The sequence below is a fragment of the Triticum aestivum genome, chromosome 1B, assembly GCF_018294505.1.
Source record: "Triticum aestivum cultivar Chinese Spring chromosome 1B, IWGSC CS RefSeq v2.1, whole genome shotgun sequence".
Classification (NCBI taxonomy): Eukaryota; Viridiplantae; Streptophyta; class Magnoliopsida; order Poales; family Poaceae; genus Triticum; species Triticum aestivum.
Genome location: NC_057795.1, coordinates 171,759,419 through 171,766,345, shown reverse-complemented (window position 1 = coordinate 171,766,345; position 6,927 = coordinate 171,759,419).

Genomic DNA, 6,927 nt, shown 5'->3' with positions numbered 1-6,927 from the left:
TGATGTGGTGGTAGAGCGCCGGCGGCAGGCCTTCGTAGCCGCAGACGGGCATAGGGCATTTGCAGGGCGCGAGCGGACACACGCTCTGGTGATCGGCGAGCTTGTGGTAAGTGACGTAGAGCCCACAGCCTTTGTGCGGGCACTCCACCCTCACCGATGAAAGGACGGAGTCCACCGTCGTGTTCCGCACGTCGAAGCCACCGCCGCGCTCGCACTTCTGGCACTGCCATTGGTTCCCGGGGCGCTCGACTCGGCAATCTGCGTAGGCCAGGTGCCCTCCCTTGCATTGCAGAAATCAATCCAACGGCACATCAATCAAGAAATCTGCACCTTGCTCAATCAGCCTAACAGACAAGGTGTATTCGAACCTCATACACTGGAGGCGTCAAGGGGTAGAGGCACAAGGGGCAGTGGAGCACGGTGAGGTCCATCGAGACCTTAGAGAGCTCCATTGTCGGGTCCTATTCATGTTCGGTCTGCGTGATCTCGCCCTCCTCGTGCACAACCATCTCTCGACTTGGGCCGGGGTATTACAAAGCTTACTGTCACATATTTTATACTCCCTCCGTTCCTAAATGTACTCCCTCCGTTTGGAATTACTTGTCTCGGAAATGGATGTATCTAGAACTAAAATACGTCTAGATACATCCATTTTCGCGACAAGTAAGGCTGGCCATAGTGGGAGTAACATAAGTAGTATCATGCACTTGGGACTCACAAACATGCTTATGTGGCAGGCAATTAAAGAAGAGAGAGATGGTTATAGTAACATAGGTAGATACCGTAACATAATAAATGTGATGCTACTATGTGTCATGCATGGCAATAAATGGGACCATCTATGATACTATGCACTATAGAGGTAGTAACATAGACTAGTAATGTATGCATGTTACTAGTCTAAGTTACTCCCCACTATGACCAGCCTAATTCCGAATGGAGGGAGTAAGTCTTTATAGAGATTTCACTAGGTGGACTACATACGGAGCAAAATGAATGAATCCACACTTAAAATGCATCTATATACATCCGTATGTAATTCATAATGGAATCCCTACAAAGACTTATAATTTAGGAATGGAGGGAGTACTACTGCAAGGTGCATTAAATCAACACATGCAAGTACTATCAAAAGAAGAGTCACGGCATGCATGCATGCGTTGTAATTAATGCATCGGTAAACGCAAATTATTGAAATATATCGAGTGCAGTGCTTTGATGTGTCGCGTCAACTCATACATTAACGAGAATTTTGATTATCCTCTCCCTCGCGGACTTAACTGCACCTGCCTTTGGCTGTTTGACAGGTTGGCCACAGACCTATCGGGCCCACCTGTCATACACGCAAAGACAGGAGTGCCCCTCCCTCGCCCATGAGTGTGGTGGCTGGCAAGACTAGGAGAAGCTTTCACTACACGCTCTCCCTCCCGCACGTGGTGGACATGCAGCAGTTCAATCGGTGTCAGATGGACAGAAGCATACTGTAGTACTCCTCCAGTGCAGTAGTACACCATCACTGTTCGACTTCCCGAAGAGGCGAAGAGCCAAGCGCAGCCCGGACACTCGTGTGGCAGTTTCATGTGTAGAGTAGTCTAGATAGCGTGTACCGTGCCTGTAAGCTTAAAATCGTTGGGGTCGGCTCCATGCTATGTGGCCGTCTCGAAGTTTTTTTTAAATTAAAATAGTCTTCTGGCCCTACCTGTCACCCTGGTGATTGTAGTTTGCACGCTCATCTGGTCAAGACAGGAATATATATTTTAATTTGTTTTTTTCGAAAAGGGGGGACTCCCCGGCCTCTACATCAGAACGATGCATACGGCCACATATATTTTAATTTGTGGTGGGTAAATGTTAGAGGTTGCAGCAAATATATTGTACACTGCGGGTCTTTCAGCCAAGTTTAGAGGCAAGCATGTGGGGCCAGTGCTATGATGTGTTGCATCAACTCGTAGAACGAGGAGAAGCCTGATTTTACTACATGCCTTCTCCCTCGCCCATGCGCACGGTTGCTCGCAAATGAGGACAGGCTTTTGCTTAGTAGTAGTACTTCTACAACAAGCTATCCGTCCTGCTCGCGGTGGACGGACATGCAGCAGTGGATTTGACACTGTAGAAGCAGTAGTAGTAACATCATTGTTCGTCTTCTCGAAGAGGCGAAGAGCCAAGCGCAAACCGAACGTTGCAGTTGCGAACATTGGAGCACGCATATAGCCAGGCTCTTGCATGAGACAAAATTTCTATGTGAGCCCACTATTGTATTAGTACGTACAACTACTTGCTAGTATAGCCCTGTAAACCAGAAAGGAGTATTTGCCCTTCTAGAGATTTCAACAAGTGACTAGACTACACCGAGACGGAGTACATATGGAGCAAAATGAGTGAATCTGCACCGTAAATAAATACGTACTAGTTCTATCATTTTCCTCTACGAGGTGCACAATATTGAGTATACTGACTAGTCTCTTTTTGACACGCATTTACGTTTTTTTTGACACAGTACAGACGCAAGCGCTCATATACACGCGCATACACTCACCCCTATGAACGCACACACGCACGGCACTATCATCTTGAAATTTACAAAGTCACCATAGGCACCTCGTCGTCGACGGGTCCATAGGTGCTTGAATGCCAAGGAGGAAGAGGGTAGCGGTTCCCGAGACGTTGAACGGTCAATGATGCATCCTCAATTACATGCAGAGGGAATTAATTGGAGAAGCAGACTAGAGCCAGCACGATGTGAATGCAACAGAGTTTGGACTCACATATAATAAAGGCGCCCCACCACTCCAATCCATCTACTCCCAAGTCTCTGCGCAACACTGCTCACTCCAATCCAAGACCAAGTGACCAGAAGCCACAAGCACCTATGTAGGCGATGGACACAAGCGGCAGTCGGCTGTGCCAAATCATCCAAGGCGCCGGCCTGCGGCCCCGCACCGCGCAGTGTTTCCACACGGTGCTGGCGACCGCAGGCATCGTTGCCCTCGCCGACGCCGGCTTCGCCTCTCACATGGACGACATGATGGTCAACTCCATCCGCAAGTTCACCGCCGTCAAGAAGCGCGCGAACGACCTTGCCGTACTGCTCCAGCCCGCGCGCCCAGGCTCCTCATTGCCTCCCACCCTCATCGGCCTACATGGTGACGAACTCTTTCAAGCCCTGGTGGCCCTGCAGGTGCCGGAGGTCGCGACGAAGAATGTGCACCTCGAGGCCGCGCTTGCCGCGCAGCCCCTCGCCATGCAAGAAACCGTCGACCTGCACATCCACGTCTATGAGGAAATCGTCTACATAGGCCACTACAAGGCAAGCGAGGACAGAAAGACGTTGGCCTTCTTCCAGCAGCTGGAATCTTTGGACGCCATTGTTCAGAAGCACGTCGACCTGGCCACGAAAGCCACTGCTACTTAGGCGCCGTTCGGTGGGCCGGCGCCCTGAGTCAAGGAGGTGGACGTCGTCTTCTTGCCTCCTGTAACCAGCACTGCATCTCCTCGTGGACTTAATGTTTTATTAGTATAGTACTCCCTCCGTTCCCAAATATAAGTCTTTCTAAAGATTCCAGCAAGTGACTACTACCTATGGAGCAAAATGAGTGAATCTACACTCTAAACTATGTCTTCATATATCTGTATGTTGTATTCCATTTGAAGTAGTATCTAAAAAGGCTTATATTTATGAACGGAGGGAGTATATGGCATTTTTTATTCCAGTCGTAACGTTTTCACTGTGAGGTGGGGCCGCAGTTGAGCAAACCCACCCCACCAACCGGGCGTCGGCCGAGTTTAGAGTTAGAAGAGAGAAATGAGGGAGGAGAGCTAGCTGTAGCACGGACGTTGTTGTCAGATGGGACTCGTGTTTATAGAATAGGAGTACTGAGCACTCGTGCCTCTTTTTTTTGAGGGAAAAATTAGTCGTATGTCTAGTACCACTAGTTGGGTGCGTGCGACATATTGCTGTCATCACTTTAGGTCTACTTTTCGAACCGCGGCTACGCTTCACAGTACATATTTTTTCACGCATTTATCCTCCTATATGTACTCCTAGGATATTCCCACGTGCTCCCATTCGCCGACATGTGGGACATAGAGCATCTGGGTCGTAGTGCATGCACGACTCGGAGCATATGTCGGGGTACTTTACATTTCAGACCTCACGAATTACATGCAAACCCCCCGCAGAAGAATAAATAAATCAATGAATTACTACATGAAACCGGATTATTTTCGTGGAAACCAGAGCGCGTTCATTAAATTTTGGACATAACACGTTTATAAAAAATGACCGGACCTAAACCAGTCTAAGGGCCTCTTCGATTTTTCCCGAAAAAAGGGCCTCTTTGATTCGCAGGATACTAAAAACACGGGAATGGGGAAAGTATGATGGCGATGAACCGAGACGAGGAGAACTCTAACTCAATTAGAGGTTAGAGTTAGATTCTAACCCTGAACTAACTCTAAACCAAAGAGGTGTGTGGATGGCAGGGTTAGATTGACAATAAATGCTCTATCTCAATCATTTGACTACTTTGGACCCTATTTTTAGTCACACTAAAATAAGTCCCTTGGATCCAAGCACCCTCTTGGTGTGGCCGGCTCTTCTGTGGCCTCCTCCCGCTCAGAATTGACATAAGCGAACCAACTATACAAATCAAGCATGCAAAACATGATAATTTTTACTTTGTCCATACAAATGAGATATCCCACTTAAACATACAAGTCGTCAATCAAGCTTCACAAAATAAAAAAACACTTCATGAAACAAAGAATGAGCTAACTCATCACGGAAGTCGTTCACGATAGGGAGGGAGCCCGGAGCCCCTCACGCACCGAGGGAGGAGCTCGTCATTGTCGCTCTGGAGGAAAGATCTATAGAGCCCAAGCCCCGGGAACCCCTCCGACGCTGGCCCTTGCGAGTTGAGGTCAACACCGGCATGGGTAGCAGGGCTGCTTGCCGCTGACTGGGAACTTAATCTTTGGGCCTCTAGAAATAATGCAAGCCTGTAACTAAAATACCTAGAAAGGTGAACTGAATCTTTGGGCCTCTAGAAATAATGCAAGCCTAAAACTGAAATACCTAGAAAGGTGAACTGAATCTTTGGGCCTCTAGAAATAATGCAATCCTGAAACCTAAATACCTAGAAAGGTGAACTGAATCTTTGGGCCTCTAGAAATAATGCAAGCCTGAAACTGAAATACCTAGAAAGGTGAACTGAATCTTTGGGCCTCTAGAAATAATGCAAGCCTGAAACTGAAATACCTAGAAAGGTGAACTGAATCTTTGGGCCTCCAGAAATAATGCAAGCCTAAAACTCAAATACCTAGAAAGGTGAACTGAATCTTTGGGCCTCTAGAAACAATGCAAGCCTGAAATTGAAATACCAAGAAAGGTGAACTGAATCTTTGGGCCTCTACAAATAATGCAAGCCTGAAATTGAAATACCTAGAAAGGTGACCTGAATCTTTGGGCCTCTAGAAAGATTTATTACCTCCTCAAGCAGCATCAAACAATTCCATGCGTGCACCACAAATCTATAGCATGTTTGATCAGGATCTACTTTTCCAAATCAGAATTAGCACTAGAGCAAGCAAGATCAATGATATGGCCGTGAGACAGAGAAGGAATGAACAAACTCACCCCTCTCGCGACCTCCCTGGTAGATGCGCCGCAGCCGTGCACGATAGAGGGAGAAAACGACTGGTGAAGGGGAGCGGGGCGACCTTCGAAGGTCGGAGGGAGAGGGCGGCCGGAGTAGGGCGGCGGAGGCCGGAAGGAGAGGGCAGTCGGAGGAGAGAGAGGGCAAGCAGCACTTGGGCGGGCGGCCCTATGGGGAACAGAGAGGAGTCGTGCGAGAGGGGGAGCGATCTGGTGCGGGCAGGTGAGATTTTTTTAGCGGAGCGATCTGGTGCGGGTAGGTGAGATTTTTTTAGTTCTCTTTTAGTGGGACCGAGGATAACTAACCCAATTAGAACCTCTCCACCGGGCTAGTTTTTTTAGCTGGGTTAGAGCAAACTAGCTCAAACTAACCCCTCTTGTTTCGATAATTTGAGGCTATTTCAACCCAAACTAGCTCTAACTCAGGGATCCAAACAAAGAGGAGTGTTATTGTACACGCTACAGTGTGGACCGTAGCACATTGTTTTTTATGGCCATATCACCACATTGGCCCTGTTTGGATACTCTAACACAGTTAAAGTTAGAGTTATTTTCTAACCTACTCTAACCCAAATAAGCACATCTCCACTGGGATAGTTGAGTTAGATGGAACTAATCCACTCTAACCCTCCCTGTTTGGATACTTTTGGGTTATTTGAGCCCCAACAAACCCAAATAGCTCTAACTCCATGATCCAAACAGGGCCATTGTTCTCTACTGCTGGTTCACTGGGCTACCGTGGTTCGCACGGCTGGTTCACTAGGCTGCCGTGGTTCGCACTCCTCCGACCTGAGTAGTACTCCCTCTGTTCCTAAATATAAGTCTTCATAGATATTTCACTGTGGACCACATACGGATGTATATAGATGCATTTTATGTGTAGATTCACTCATTTTTCTCCGTATGTGGTCCATAGTGAAATCTCTCCAAAGACTTATATTTAGGAACGAAGGGAGTAGTATAGTGCTAGTATATACCGCATCATTATTTGCTCCTACTTACTACTCCGACATGTGGGAGAGCCAGCATCCGGGTCGACGTGTCATGCACCAGATTAGAGCACGGAACAGAAGGGGGGCATCACCCTGGTCGGAGCGCCAGTAATTCATGACTATAGTGAGTGGTCATATCACAAGTCTTTCCAGCAGTAACGCGTCGTCAAATCACACAGCCCCACTCGCTCACCCTCCTCTCCTCTCTGTCAAACCGCCTACCCGAAAACTGTCATGCGTACTGCCCGGGAAAAGCCCCGCCCTCAACTTTTAACTACGCGA